The sequence below is a fragment of the Hemiscyllium ocellatum genome, chromosome 5 (genome assembly GCF_020745735.1).
Source record: "Hemiscyllium ocellatum isolate sHemOce1 chromosome 5, sHemOce1.pat.X.cur, whole genome shotgun sequence".
Lineage (NCBI taxonomy): Eukaryota > Metazoa > Chordata > Chondrichthyes > Orectolobiformes > Hemiscylliidae > Hemiscyllium > Hemiscyllium ocellatum.
This window is the reverse complement of record NC_083405.1, coordinates 85,744,726-85,761,693: the sequence shown is the minus strand read 5'-3', so window position 1 is coordinate 85,761,693 and position 16,968 is coordinate 85,744,726.

Here is a 16,968-nt window from a genome sequence, read left to right as displayed (position 1 = left end):
AGTATATATCAGAGTGATGCTGGAAAAGCACAGCAGGTCAGGCAGCATCTGAGGAGCAGGAAAGTCGATGTTTCGGACAAAAGCCCTTCATCAGATTGCTTCCTTGATTCCTAATAGGCCACTCCCTGGTTATTATCTTGCCCATGATTTATTTGTAGAATATCTTGGGATTCTCCCTAATCTTGCCTGCCCTCTCTTTTTACTCCTAATTGCTTTCTTGAGCTCCCCCCTGCACATCTTATGGAGGTCTAGTGACCCTGCTGTAATGATCTCTTTGTACCTGCTGCATGCCTGTCTTTTCCATTTTAACCGGTCCTGCATACTCTGAGATGTCTATGGTTCTCTCAGCTTTTAGCTCCTACATTTCACTGTAAAGGGAGTATTTTGGGCTTGTACTCTCCCAATATCATTTTGAATGCCTCCCATTGTTCTGTTGTAGATTTACCCTCAAGTTGCTGTTTCCAATCTATTTTAATCAGATATTGCTTTATTTTAATAAAATCTGCCTTACTCTAATCCAAAACTTTTTTTTTTGTTGCCCATCTTTCTATTTCCTCACAACAAACATAAAACAAACAATGCAGTAGTCACTATCACTAAAATGTTCCCCCACAGTGACCTCAAACTTCTGTCCAGCTTCATTCCCCAGAATTAGATCCAGCACTACACTTGTGGGACCATTTACATGTTAATGTAATAAACACCTCTGTATACATTTCAATTAATCTGTCCCCTGTAAATCCTTTATACTATGATCATTCCAATTAATATTGGGGTAGATGCAATGCCCTAATATGATTACTCTAAAATTATTTTTATGTGCTTTAGTGAATTAACTGCATATCTGCTCCTCAATTGCCCACTGACTAATTGAGAGTCTAGAATACACTCCCAATAGTGTGATTACTCCCTTTTTATTCTTAATTTCTACCCACAAAGCCTCATTAGATTACTTACAATGTGGAAACAGGCCCTTCGGCCCAACCAGTCCACACCGACCTGCCGAAGCGCATCCCACCCATACCCCTACATTTACTCCTTACCTAACACGACGGGCAATTTAGCATGGCCAATTCACCTGACCTGCACATCTTTGGACTGTGGGAGGAAACCGGAGTACCCGGAGGAAACCCACGCAGACACGGGGAGAACGTGCAAACTCCACACAGTCAGTCGCCTGAGTCGGGAAATGAATCCGGGTCTCTGGCAGCAGTGCTAACCACAGTCCCACCGTGCCGCCCACGATGATCCTTCCAAGATATTATCTCACCTTACTGCAGTAACTGACTCCCGAACTAATCACGCAACACCATCTCCAATTTTGTAACCTCCCCCGTTTTGTCTGAAGATCCTATACCTCTGAAAGTTAAGTTGCCATTCAAAGAACAAGCCTGCACAGGAATAGGCTCTTCGGCCCTCCAGGCATTCTTGTCCCTCTCTCAATCACATTTCACAACATTGCAGTTGCGTGTATCAATCCATGCCCTTGACTCATCTCTCTGATCTTTAATATTCTTGGCATTAAAGTAGAGACATCCAGCCTCGCATTACTCTTTTCTTATTTCATTCTCCTGAAGAGGGCGTTGCTGGCTAGACCAGCATTTATTGCTTACCCCTACGGGGTAGTTGAGAGTCCACCGCATTATTGTGGATCTGGAATCACAAGTAGGCCAGATCAGATAAGGATGACAGTTTCCTTCCCTCAAGGGCATTAGTGAACCAGATAGATTTTTCCAACAATCGATCCCAGTCATTGTTAGATTCTTAATTCCAGATTTTCTTTTAGCTTCAATGTCCACCATCTGCCATGGTAGGATTTGAACCTGGGTTCCCAGAACATTAGCTTTGTCTCTGGAAGAACAGCCCAGTGATGATATCACAAAGCCACCACCTCCCTGCTGAGACTTCCTTGAGACACCACACTATTGAACTCACTCTGCCTTAATTCCTTTGCTAAGTTATGCTGTCTTGCCATCATACTGTGACCGCTGCCCCTGTTTCACTAGCTTAAATTCTTCTCAAGAGTGCGAGCAGACCCTCCCACAAGGATGTTGGTCCCATTCAATTGCAGGTTGTCCTGATATCCTTTGTTCCTAGACATCCCAGTCAGGGGATATAATCGCTCAGTGATATAATCCTCACAATAAACATAAAACAAGCAATGTTGTAGTCACTATCACTAAAATGTTCCCCCACTGTGACCTCGAACATCTGTCCAGCTTCATTCCCTAAAATTAGATCCAGCACTACACTTGTAGGACCATCTACATGTTAATGTAATAAACACCTCTGTATACAGGCCTGTGGACCTCATTCAGAATCTTGTATGTTTAAATAATTCTTCTTGATGGTTATCCTGAAATAATACCTGAACTCCAATTGATGTCATTGTGGAATGAAAAGGGTGTTTCTCTAATCACTGCCTGGCCAATCTGTAGTAACGATATCTAGAACATTTCATTATGGTTGAATCAAAATAATCCTTAATGAAAGAAGGCCTTTTCTGATTTATATATTTTCTTATGGAAGTTATTATGTTTTTCAAGCTTTGAATATAATTTGTATTTTACAGTTGAGGCTGAATGTATGGTATGAACATAATGAACAGGTTTTACTTTCTTTCACTCACAGACCAAAGAGGTGGGATCTGGGCCTAATTGGATAACTCTTTCAAAAAACATGGTGGGTTGATTGACATCCTGTTCTACTGTATGATTAACTCAATGCTACAATCATTTCAATAAATACACTCATTATACAACATTGTAAGGTTTATTCTGCTATTTGTCCATGTTTTTTATTTTAATTTTAATTTAGTTCTAGAGTTTTAAATGTGTAACATTCGCAGGGAAAGTGATGTTGAAGACTGAATGTCAGGAGTGTGATTATTGCAAATAAAGATCTATTCAGGTTGGAATTTTTAAAAATAAAATCACTTTCATACAAGAAAGAAGATGTATCACATGAAAGCTTTCCCATATCTAGTACAAATGGTAATCTACATTTAATTTCATGTATCTCTGTCATCATAATTTCAAATATCTTGCTCAGTACTATTTACTTCTGTCAGTTAACACTGATAGACTGTTATCTGGTGTTGCTCTTTTCCCTAGTGCTTTCTTTTGCTGTCTGTCTCTGTCTATAAGACTAGCAAGAGGCTTCTAGCAAACCTAGATCAAAAATGACAGTGGCAGCTCACAAGCTTCATCCTTTTCCACGGATGAACAGAAGCAGTAGAATTATGAGTGTTGCAAAAATGACATTTACCTCCTTTAAGTACTGATTGCTCCTGGAGGTTCAAAATATAGGTGAATAGTTCATAACCATTATGTTACATTTGGCCTCTAGATCCGACTTAACTGAAACAGGAAGAAAATTACAGAATTAAACAGAGCTGCAAATATTGACATTTCATAGGAAAATATTAATGATCATTGAGATGCTTGGTGCAAAATGGCACCACAGCCCTAATTCTGGAACTGCAATTGCATAGAAGTTCATACTCTGATAAAAAAAAGATGGAACTTTGTTAAATATTTTACGAATCCAACAAATTGTTGAACTGCTCTCACATCTGTTGGCTGTTGCATCTTTCCGACAAGAGTGATCTTGTCAGGATCCAAGAAAAGTCCTTTTCCTATCACCATATGAGCGATGTACTTGATTTCAGGAATTGCTAATTGCATCCTTTCCTTCTTCAGCTTCAGGTTTATCAATAGCGATATCCCCAGCAGTCAAACTATGTCCTGGTTATAGTCTGTGGTAGCTTCTTTCATTGTGTTTCCACATCCAGAGATGAGCAGGCCATCTACAATAGCCTCCACTCTAGGAAGATTGCTATCTTCTGCTTCCTGCCTTGATGTTCTTCTGGAATAATGGAACTGTCACACAGTAAGCACAACTATCTCTATCTCCTGAATAATGTCCAGAATGTAATTAGACGACTACTGCTTTCACCCAACTGCAATTTCTAGTCACCATCCTTTGTATCAAGGGTAATAAAGAATTTTGCTTTGGCAATTTGTGACAACATTTATTCAAGTTTTGGAAAGATCCTGTCAAAGCATTACTGAGAGCTTTTGGATCTATGCATGCACTCAATTTTTCAGGATTTTTCACTGCTAGCGTTTAGCTTATCCCATCAATAGGAGTTGTCACTTTCCTGATTAATCCTTTCTTTTCCAACTCATAGAGTCAGAGAGTCATAGAGATGTATAGCATTGAAACAGACCCTTCAGTCCAACACGTCCATGCCGACCAGCTATCCCAACCCAATCTAGTCCTATATGCCAGCACCCTCCAAACCCTTCCTATTCATATACCCATCCAAATGACTCTTAAATGCTGTAATTGTACCAGCCTCCATCACTTCCTCAGGTAGGTCATTACATACATGTACCACCCTGTGAGTGCAAAAGTTGCCCCTCAAGTCTCTTTTATATCTTTCCCCTCTCACCCTATCCCTATGCCCTCTAGTTCTGGACTCCCCAACCCCAGGGAACAGATTTTGTCTATTTACTCTATCCATGCCCCTCATAATTTTGTAAACGTCTATCAGATCACTCCTCAGCCTCCAACACTCCAGGGAAAACAGCCCCAGTCTGTTCAGCCTCTCCCTATAGCTCAAATCCAACAACCCAGGCAACATTCTTGTAGATCTTTTCTGAACCCTTTCAAGTTTCACAACATCTTTCCGATAGGAAGGAGACCAGAATCGCATGCAATATTCCAACAGTGGCCTAACCAATGTCCTGTACAGCCACAACATGACCTCCCAACTCCTGGACTCAATACTCTGACTAATAAAAGAAAGCATACCAAACACCTTCTTCACTATCCTATCTACCTGCGACTCCACTTTCAAGGAACTATGAACCTGCACTCCAAGGTCTCTTTGTTCAGCAACACTCCCTAGGACCTTACCATTAAGTGTATAAGTCCAGCGAAGATTTGCTTTCCCAAAATGCAGCACCTCGCATTTATCTGAATTAAACTCCATTTGCCACTTCTCAGCCCATTGGCCCATCTGGTCAAGATCCTGTTGTAATCTGAGGTAATCCTCTTCACTGTCCACTACACCTCCAATTTTGGTGTCATCTGCAAACTTACTAACTGTACCTCTTATGCTCACATCCAAATAATTTATGTAAATGACAAAAAGTAGAGGACCCAGCACTGATCCTTGTGGCACTCCATTGGTCACAGGCCTCCAGTCTGTAAAACAACCCTCCACCACCACCCTCTGTCTTCTACCTTTGAGCCAGTTCTGTATCTAAATGGCTAGTTCTCCTTGTATTCCATGAGATCTAACCTTGTTAAATCAGTCTCCCATGGGGAACCTTGTTGAACGCCTTACTGAAATCCATATAGATCATATCTACCGCTCTGCCTCATGAATTCTCTTTGTTACTTCATCAAAAATCTCAATCAAGTTTGTGAGACATGATTTCCCACGCACAAAGCCATGTTGACTATCCGTAATCAGTCCTTGCCTTTCCAAATACATGTACATCCTGTCCCTCAGGATTCCCTCTAACAACCTGCCCGCCACCAAGGTCAGGCTCACTGGTCTATAGTTCCCTGGCTTGTCCTTACCGCCCTTCTTAAACAGTGGCACCACGTTTGCCCACCTCCAGTCTTCTGTCACCTCACCTGTGACTATCGATGATATAAATATCTCAGCAAGAGGCCCAGCAATTACTTCTCTAGCTACACCTGATCAGGTCCTGGGGATTTATCCATCTTTATATGATCTCAACGTCCAGTACTTCCTCATTTTGCTAGATGTCACCATCTATTCCCCTACAGACTAGATCTTCCATATCCTTTTCCACAGTAAATACTGATGCAAAATACACATTTACTATCTTCCCCTTTTCTGCAGCTCCACACAAAAGCTGTCTTGCTGATCTTTGAGGGGCTCTATTCTCTCCCTAGTTACCCTTTTGTCCTTAATATATGTGTAAAAACCCTTTGGATTCTCCTTAATTCTACTTGCCAAAGCTATCTCATGTCCCCGTTTTGCCCTCCTGGTTTCCCCCTTAAGTATACTCCTACTTTCTTTACACTCTTCTAAGGATTCACTCGATCTGCCCTGTCTATACCTGACATATGCTTCCTTCCTTTTCTTAACAAAACCCTCAATTTCTTTAGTCATCCAGTGTTCCCTATACCTACCAGCCTTTCCTTTCACCCTCCAGAAGTATACTTTCTCTGGATTCTCGTTCTCTCACTTCTGAAGGCTTCCCATTTTCCAGCCATTCCTTTATCTGCGAACATCTGCCCCCAATCAGCTCTCAAAAGTTTAGGTTAGATTCCCTACAGTGAGGAAACAGGCCCTTTGGTCCAACAAGTCCACACCGACCCTTTGAAGAGTAACCCACTCAGACCCATTTCCCTCTGACTAATTCACCTAACACTATGGGCAATTTAGCATGGTCAATTCACCTGACCCATACATTTTTGGACTGTGGGAGGAAACCAGAGCACCTAGAGAAAACCTGTGCAGATACAGGGAGAATGTGCAAACTCCACACAGACAGTCGCCTGAGGCTGGAATCGAACCTGGGACGCTGATGCTGTGAGGCAGCAGTGCTAACCACTGAGCCACCGTGCCATCCAAAGCAAAACCGCAACAGTCAGGTGTGGGATTTCTTGCCTAATACTATCAAAATTGGCCTTTCTACAATTTAGAACTTTAACTTTTAGATCTGGTCTATCCTTTTCCATCGCTGTTTTAAATCTAATAGAATTATGGTCGCTGGCCCCAAAGTACTCCCCCACAGACACCTCAGTCACCTGCCCCGCCTTATTTCCCAAGATTAGGTCAAGTTTTGCACCTTCTCTACACTGAATCAGAAAATTTTCTTGTACACACTTAACAAATTCCTCTCCATCTAAACCCTTAACACTATGGCTGTCCCCGCCTATGTTTGGGAAGTTAAAATCCCCTATCATAGTCACCCTATTATTCTTACAGGTAGCTGAGATCTCCTCACAAATTTGTTTCTCAATTTCTCAGTTCCATCCAAATAACTTCCCTGGATGTATTTCCAGGAATATCCTCCCTCAGCACAGCTGTAATGCTCTCCCTTATCAAAAATACCACTCCCCCTCCTCTCGTGCCCCCCTTTCTAACCTTCCTGTATCCTAGAACATTAAGCTGCCAGTCCTGCCCACCCCTGAGCCATGTTTCCGTAATTGCTATGATATTCCAGTCCCATGTTCCTAACCATGCCCTGAGTTCATCTGCCTCCCCTGTTAGACCCCTTGCATTGAAATAAAGGCAGTTTAATTTACTAGTCCTTCCTTGTCCCTGCCTGCCTTGCCTGTTGACTCACTTCTGTTCTCGACTGTACCAGTTTCAGATTGATCTCTTTCCTCACTATCTCCCTGAGCTCCCCCCCTTTTTAAATTCCTGCCTAACTCTCTGTAATCTACCTTCAGAATCTCAACTTTTTTCCCTTCCTATGCCATTGGTTCCAATGTGGACAATGACTTCTTGCTGGCCCCTTTCCCCCGTGAGAACATTCTGCACCCTCTCTGAGACATCCTTGATCCTGGCACCAGGGAAGCAACACACCATTCTGCTTTAACCCTGTTGGCCACAGAAACATCTGTCTGTACCTCGGACTAGAGAATCCCCTAACACAATTGATATCTTGGAACCTGACATACCCCTCGTTGCATTAGACCCAGTATCAATACCAGAAACTTGGCTGTTCGTGCTATGTAGGGGGAGAATCATTCACCCCCTACATTTTCCAAAACAGCATACCTGTTTGAAATGGGTATATCCACAAACGAGGCAAAAGTGAGGACTGCAGATGCTGGAAACCAGAGTTTAGATTAGAGTGGTGCTGGAAAAGCACAGCAGGTCAGGCAGCACCAAGAAGCAGGAAAATCGACATTGCAGGCAAAAGTCTGATGAAGGCCTTTTGCCCAAAATGTCGATATTGCTGCTGCTTGGATGCTGCCTGACCTGCTGTGCTTTTCCAGCGCCACTCTAATCTAAACCCATAGCCACAAAAGACTCCTACACTAGCTGCCTACCTCTCTTACCTTTCCTGGAGTTAACCCATCTATATGAATGTTTCTGAGACTTTCCCCCCTTCCTATAACTGCCATCTATCACAAACTGTTGCTGTTGAAAATGCCTCATTGCTTCTAACTGTCTCTTCAACCGATCCATTCGATATGATAAGATTTGCAACCAACAGCATTTATGGCAGATATAATCCGCAGTAACCCTTAAACTCTCTTTAAACTCCCACGTCTGACAAGAATCACCTATCACTCTTGTAAAGGCCATTTTTGCTCCTTCACAATTTACAGACCCAGAAAATAACACCGTCTTATTCCTCTATAAATACTGCCCTGGGTTAACTTAATGGTTATGGCTTATATTTTAAGTTTAATCAAGAGACATATCTCCAAAAACATATAATCAAGAAAGAATCCACTCTACTCACTACTGCAGACGTTCTGTTGGCCACACTTAAAACAAAATTCATTTATCTGATTTTGTGCTTTGAACTTCGCCCAACAGTTCCTCCAAGATTAGTTGTGAATTGTACTGTTTGCTAATTTTCCCAGACACACTCCGATGTCCAGCGACACATGAATTCAAACAGCAAAGGCTGTGTCAGTTTCTTTCTCTCTCTCTCTCTTCTGCACTGACCTCACCATATGCTTCCTTTGTCTGTTCTTCTCCCTTTTAAAACTGCTGTTGTTTTGACTTTTTTTCGAAGTTCCAAAACAATGCAACAGCATATAAACAGTAATTGCTGCTCCTGGAATTCAAGGACATCACCTCCAGTACCTAAAATACCTCAAAAAAAGAGCAGCTGTTACAGCCAGAACTTTTTCCCATCCTCCATCTTGGATTACCCAGAATCCTTCCTCACTCTTTTATGTTTTCTATTAGTCTGAACTTAGAGTCATAGAGTCATGGAGATGTACAGCATGGAAACAGACCCTTCAGTCCAACCCGTCCATGCCGGCCAGATATCCCAACCCAATCTATTCCCACCTGCCAGCATCCGGCCCATATCCCTCCAAACACTCCCTATTCATTTACACATCCAAATGCCTCTTAAATGTTGCAATTGTAACAGCCTTCGCCACTTCCTCTGGCAGCTCATTCCATACACGTACCACCCTCTGCGTGAAAACATTGGCCCTTAGGTCTCTTTTATATCTTTCCCCTCTCACCCTAAACCTATGCCCTCTAGTTCTGGACTTCCCGACCCCAGGGAAAAGATTTTGTCTATTTATCCTATCCATGCCCCTCATAATTTTGCAAACCTCTATAAGGTCACCCCCTCAGCCTCCGACGCTCCAGGGAAATCAGCCCCAGCCTGTTCAGCCTCTCCCTGTAGCTTAGATCCTCCCACCCTGGCAACATCCTTGTAAGTCTTTTCTGAACCCTTTCAAGTTTCACAACATCTTTCCGATAGGTAGGAGACCAGAATTGCATGGAAGGTTCCAACAGTGGCTTAACCAATGTCCTATACAGCCGCAACATGGCCTCCTAACTCCTGTACTCAATACTCTGACCAATAAAGGAAAGTATACCAAACACCTTCTTCACTATCCTATCTACCTGCGACTCCACTTTCAAGGAGCTATGAACCTGCACTCCAAGGTCTCTTTGTTTAGCAACACTCCCTAGGATCTTACCATTAAGTGTATAAGTCCTGCTAAGATTTGCTTTCCCAAATGCAGCATCTCGCATTTATCTGAATTAAACTCCATCTGCCACTTCTCAGCCCATTGGCCCATCTGATCAAGATCCTGTTGTAATCTGAGGTAATCCTCTTCGCTGTCCACTACACCTCCAATTTTGGTGTCAGCTCCAAACTTACTAACTGTACCTCTTATGCTCACATCCAAATCATTTATGTAAATGACCAAAAGTAGAGGACCCAACACCAATCTTTGTGGCACTCCACTGGTCACAGGCCTCCAGTCTGAAAAACAACCTCCACCACCACCCTCTGTCTTCCAACTTTGAGCCAGTTCTGTATTCAAATGGCTATTTTTTTTTTTAGATTAGACTTACAGTGTGGAAACAGGCCCTTCGGCCCAACAAGTCCACACCGACCCGCCGAAGCGTAACCCACCCATACCCCTACATTACCCCTTACCTAACACTATGGGCAATTTAGCATGGCCAATTCACCTGACCCTGTATTCTCCCTGTATTCCATGAGATCTAACCTTGCTAATCAGTCTCCCATGGGGAACCTTGTCGAACGCCTTACTGAAGTCCATGTAGAGCACATCTACTGCTCTGCCCTCATCAATCTTCTTTGTTACTTCTTCAAAAAACTCAGTCAGGTTTGTGAGGGATGATTTCCCACACACAAAGCCATGTTGACTATCCCGAATCAGTCCTTGCCTTTCCAAATACATGTACATTCTGTCCCTCAGGATTCTCTCCAACAACTTGCCCACCACCAAGGTCAGGCTCACCGGTTTATAGTTCCCTGGATTGTCTTTACAGCCCTTCTTAAACAATGGCACCACATTCGCCCACCTCCAGTCTTCTGGCACCTCACCTGTGACTATCGATGATACAAATATCTCAGCAAGAGGCCTAGCAATCACTTTTCTAGCTTCCCACAGAGTTCTCAGGTACACCTGATCAGGTCCTGGGGATTTATCCACTTTTCACTGTTTCAAGACATCCAGCACTTCCTCTTCTGTAATCTGGACATTTTGCAAGATGCCATCTATTTCCCTATAGTCTATTTCTTCCATATCCTTTTCCACAGTAAATACTGATGCAAAATATTAACTTAATATCCCCCCCATTTTCTGTGGCTCCACACAAAGGCTGCCTTGCTGATCTTTGAGGGGTCCTATTCTTCCCCTAGTTACCCTTTTGTCTTTAATGTATTTGTAAAAACCCTTTGGATTCTCCCTAATTCTATTTGCCAAAGCTATCTCATGTCCCCGTTTTGACCTCCTGATTTCCCTCTTAAATATATTCCTACTTCCTTTATACTCTTCTAAGGACTCATTCGATCTATCCTGTCTATACCTAACATATGCTTCCTTCTTTTTCTTAACCAAACCCTCAATTCCTTTAGTCATCCAGCATTCCCTATACCTGCCAGCCTTCCCTTTCACCCTGACAGGAATATACTTACTCTGCATTCTTGTTATCTCATTTCTGAAGGCTTCCCATTTTCCAGCCATCCATTTACCTGCGAACATCTGCCTCCAATCAGCTTTTGAAAGTTCTTGCCTAATACCATTAAAATTGGCCTTTCTCCAATTTAGGACTTCAACTGGAATTCTCCTCAGCAGAGACTGAGTTGGTCTCACATTTGTTCAAAACAATATTTACCAGGAGGACTTCCAAGATCTGTAAAAACATTGTTGAAGTCTTCTAACATCTCTTAAGCAACCAAGTGTTCAATGACCTGTAATACACTACTGATCTCTTTTGGCATATTTAAGATCACTCAATCCAAGACTTAGACTTGCTTCAGTTAAGACAATGGATGTTGCTTCACATCAACTATCTGGAACTCCAGATGTTCATTCATCCCTTTGCAATGAAATGAGTATTGATGAGTATTTTTCCATCATATAGCCTTAGTCTGATCTTCAAAAGCTTCATTTTTGGTTAGCCATCTTGTGCTAATTCACATAAGAATGCAAAGCTCTTACTGTTTCTCAAAACATCAGTGTTTGATACTTTACATTCATTTGATACACTCTTTCTACAGTCATCATTCGAATAATCATAAGCTATTTTCTTTTTTAGAATTGAGGATGTCACCCTGTTCGTTGGCATAGAGTTATTTGTCAGAATCGTAGATTAACATGTCTTCAGTGGACATTTTCATTGGTTGGCTTTGCTGAATTCTATTTAACCATTTGAATGCAAATCATTTCATTTTCTGACAGTTATGAGTAGAGTAGCTTTTATTTGTAATTTTTACCATATATAACTGATAAAATAAATACAGCGTTCCTCCCAGAACAAGGTGCTACCTGGACAGGACAAAGTACACAATCATACAAAGGGAAGTATAAAGTGCATAGAAAGTGCAAAACACGTAATTTACAAATAATACAAGAATGATAATTAATAGACATTGTTCTAGCAGCAATTTGAAGTCATGCAAAGAATTTCAAATGGAAAGGAGTCCGATCATACAGTGTAGCATGACTCCTCTTCATACTGGACTTACTTTCCTTTCTTTTGTGTGTGATTCCCTTCAACATTACAACCTGTCCTCTGGCTTTGATCTTTCTACTGGCTTTTCTGTAAATATTTCTATCTTTATCCCAACCTAGCATTTGATATGCAATCCTTTTTGCCATATTGCAAAACCTTGTCAATTCTCCCATTAATACATTCTAGCCGATGACTGGCGAGCTTAGAGTTTCTGCATACGTCAATAAATTTCTTGAGAAAATATTTCTCCTGTCTCAGTTGACATGGTCTTGTAGCAGTATTCTTCATGCATAATGTAATAATACCTCTGATGAAATAGAAATTTCAAAACCACGAGAAGGAGTAGGTCATTTAGCCCTTCAATCCTGCTCTGCCATTCAATATGATCATGGCTGATCATCCAAATCAGTACTCTCTTCCTGCTTTCTCCCCCATAACCTTTGACCCCTTTACCCCTAAGAACTGTATCTAATTCCTTCTTGAAAACATTCAATGTTTTGGCTGCAACTGCTTTCTGTTTCCAAAGAATTCCATTCGCTCACTACTTTCTGGGTGAAGAAATTTCACTTTATTTCAGTCTTAAATGGCCTATACCATATCCTTAAAGCGTGACTCCTGGGTTATTGGAACTTCCTTCCTGTGTTTACCCTGTGTTTAGTCCTGTTAGATATTGATAGATTTCTATGTAATCGTCCTCTCATTCTTCTAAACTCCAGTGAAAGTAGTCCTAAACAATCTAATATCTCTTCATACATCAGTTCTGCTGTCCCAGGAATCAGATTGGTAAAACTTTGTTGCACCCCCACAGTAAGCAAATCCTCCCTCAGGTAAGGAGACTGAAACTGCACACAGTATTTCAGTCATGGTCTCACTAAAGCTCTGCACAATTGTAGCAAGACATCCCTTCTACTGTACTCGAATCCTTTTCTGTGAAATCTGTTCTCTTCAGCACCTGCAAGTTTACCCTCAGTGACAGGTATACAAGGACACCAAGGTCTTGTGGCATGACCCTCTATCCTAAACTACCACCATAATCTGCCTTTCTGTTTGTACTCCAAAGTGGATAACCTCATATTTATTTATATTATACTGCATCGGCCATGCATTTGCCCACTCTCTCAACTCAATGATCTTTCAGTTGTCCATACTCTCAGAATTCAGCTAGATATACCAAGGTGGCCACAGAATTTAGCTAATTAAGAACTAACTAATAAGTTTTGGAAAATTTCCAACAGAATCATAGGACGTTTACAGCACATAAAGAGGCCATTCAGCCCATTGTATCCATGCTTGGTCTCTTCAGGAGCGAATCCCTCTCCCAGCCTTTTTCCCTGTGGCCTCAAAATATTTTCCTTTCGCTGCGCTGAATGATTTCCTTTAAAAGTCACAATTGAATCTGTTTTCGCCACTTTCAATCTTTTGGGCATTGCATTCCAACTCCTGAGGACTGGAAAAAGAAGCAAAGCAATGTGAGCTAAAATCCTGTTCAAACCATGAGCGCTCAGGAGTTGGAATGCACTGCCAAGAAATGGAAAATGGTGGAAATAGGTTCAACTATGACTTTCAAAAGGCTCCAGACCTTTTCATCAATGTGAACAGTTTATCCCATCTACGTTTTCCAGATCCATCATGATGTGGAATGCCTCTATTACCTCTCCTGTGAACGTCTTAAGGAAGAATAACTCTTGCCTCTCTCATTTATATTAATATTTGATATCCCTCATCTCTGTACATCTTTCCTGTGCATTCTTTCATGCCTTCACCTGGTTTCCAAAGTGTCTTGCCTAAATTTGGATGGAAGACAGCAGTTGTTTTCTAATTCAGCAATTCAAAATGTTCTTCGTTATCTAGGAATTAGTTTGGGATGTTTGAGTCATGAAAGACAAGGTAAACTAATAGAAGCAAATAAACAAGTGAGCAAATGTTAACAGACTGTTCACCAGCTATTACATCTATAATGATTCTAACTTCAATCCAAAAATGGCTGAAAAGGAATCAACAAATTAACAAAAGTAAGAATGTTTGCTTGTCAAAAAAGAGAGCAAAAAAAAAAGCTTCTCTTGAGTTTGCACTTGTAACAGATGTCCGTTACACAAAAGCTTGGCAGCATTTTATAACTGGCATTTATTCTAGAAAAAAGCTAAATTATCCAATTCTGTTTATTTAGATGTATTTAAGAAAACCAAAATATTTAAAAGTAATATTTTATGAAACAACCCTTGCAATTTTTATATATCCACTGCATTTCCAACAGTTTAGTTATTGTATTGTTGGTAGAAAGTAGAAATGGTAAAGTTTGCAGGATGTATATAAGGGAAAAGGCACGAAAGTCCCAAAGGACCATTGGGTTGTGCTGACATTGAGAAGGTGATTCCTTCATAGTAACTCAGTCAGTCCGGGAATTGAACCCACACTGTTGGCACCATGCTACATTACAAACCAACTGTTCAGCCAACTGATAAGATGCAATGCTATGGCTTGGCAATTGATTGATGGCACAAAATGAGAACTGTGAACTATTTCAAACTGTCGAGCAGAAATCTGTGCCTTCCATGACTCACTTGGTAAGTTTGTTATTGTAGGTTTCTCATCAGACAGGTGGTTATTGGATGGGAGCCTTAACACTTCCCTGCTTCCACACTGGTTAATTCAGTGGCAGGAAGACGATGGAAAGCTTTCCTACCCCAAGTGAACAATTCATATCTTACTGAAAGGTCTCCTCTATCTCTCTCTCTCTCTCTCTCTTTATGTTGCCAGTATTATCTAATCATAAATGGGTACTTGTTATGTGGGGCTTGTGCAAATCCTGACCCAGTGATGACCTAAACTGTAGATTCACATCAAACATTCAGTAGACATCCGGAGAGCTGCTGGCCTCAGATTAGCCAGGCAGCACTTGGTGGGTAGGTTTTCGTACATTCCCTACAATATGGAAGCAGGTAATTTGATGTGTTGGGTGCACATCACCCCTCCAAAGAGCATCCCATCCAGACCCATTCCCCCTACCCTATCCCAACCCTTCATTTCCCACAGCTAATCCACCTCTACACATCCCTGAACGCTATGGGCAATTTAGCATGACTAATCCACATAACTTGCACATCTTTTGAAGGTGGGAGGAAACCAGATAACCTGAAAGACACGGAGAGAATGTGCAAACTTCACACAGACAGTTGCCTGAAGTTGGAATTGAACCCGAGGGCCCTTGCACTGTGAGACAGTAATGCTAACCACTAAACCATCATCTAGGTCTTCTGGGCCAGGGTAACTGAGCCTGCTGCTGGTTTGTCAGCTCCTTGAATGGAATAAGAATGGAACCATGCTAGCATGGTGGCCCAGTGGTTAGCACTGCTGCCTCACAGTGCTAGAGACCTGTGTTTGATTCCCACTTCAGGCAACTGTCTGTGTGGAGTTTGCACATTCTCCCTGTGTCTGTGCGGGTTTTCTCCCACAATCCAAAGATGTGCAGGAAAAGTGAATTAACTAGTGTTAGGTACGTTAGTCAGGGGCAAATGTGTTGGGGGGGGGAGTGGTGGATTATTCTTTATGGGTGGCACAGTGGCTAGCGCTGCTGCCTCACAGCACCAGAGACCTCGGTTCAATTCCTGCCTCGGGCAACTGTCTGTGTGGAGTTTGCACATTCTCCCATGTCTGTGTGGATTTCCTCTGGGTGCTCCAGTTTCCTCCCACAGTTCAAAAACATGCAGGTTGGGTGACTTGGCCATGTTAAATTGCCCGTGGTGTTAGGTGAAGGGGTAAATGTTGAGGAATGGGTTTGGGTGGGATGCTCTTCGAAGGGTCGGTGTGGACTTGTTGGGCTGAAGGACCTATTTCCACACTGTAAGTAATCTAATCTAAAGATGTGGGCAAGTCTTCCCAAAAGGAAGGTAAGTCAGGATTTCCTTCAACACTCCAGCCAACAGCCAGGGCATTCGCCATCTCTGCAAGATCCTACTCATTATTTATTACACAATGAGAAATCTCAAGTAGTTGGCCAGAATTTACTTAAATCTTACAATTAAAATAAAAACTCAATATACCATTTCTCAGTTATTCTTAAAATACATGGATATTAAGGCTTTGTGACACTGTTTTAAATAGTGAATCACATTGATTATAAGAGGAAAAGGAATGAATTTCTTTCTAACCTGATCTGAACCGAGCAATCACAATAAAACAAACAAACCTAATCCTTTCTATTTCTTATCATTATTTTCTGTTTTCCATTTGCCCTTTTCAGACACATTTCATGCATCACTGTTTTTCAGTTGCTATTTGCTTCTAGGTCTCTTACAATATTATTATTTAAAAATGTCAGCCTGGTTCAGTGGTAGCAGTTTAATCTCATAGTCAGAAGGTCATCAGTTCTAATTCCAATGCATCTGGCATTGCTAAGCCTAGTTCCATTTACTCTTCATACATAGTAAACAACTGTCAACTTTAACTAATGATCACAAATGACCTGGAAATTATGGCTTCCAAAATAAAACAATTTGCAACATTAATTTGCAGATTACTTAAACTTCTGCAACAATAAGTGCTGATGATGTAGCTGAACTTACTAAGGGAATTATTGTGGTGAAATTTTGATAAAGTTGCAATACTTATTTTGCAATATTACAAAACTACATAATCTGCACATCAAAATCAGAATGAAGACAGGGGTTTGTGTTTTATAACATAAACCAGCTGAGGATGAATTTATTTGCTATGAGCTTGTGCTGATTGGAATGCCGCTCTGACTGATGTGAATGCTCAAATTGCACATGCAT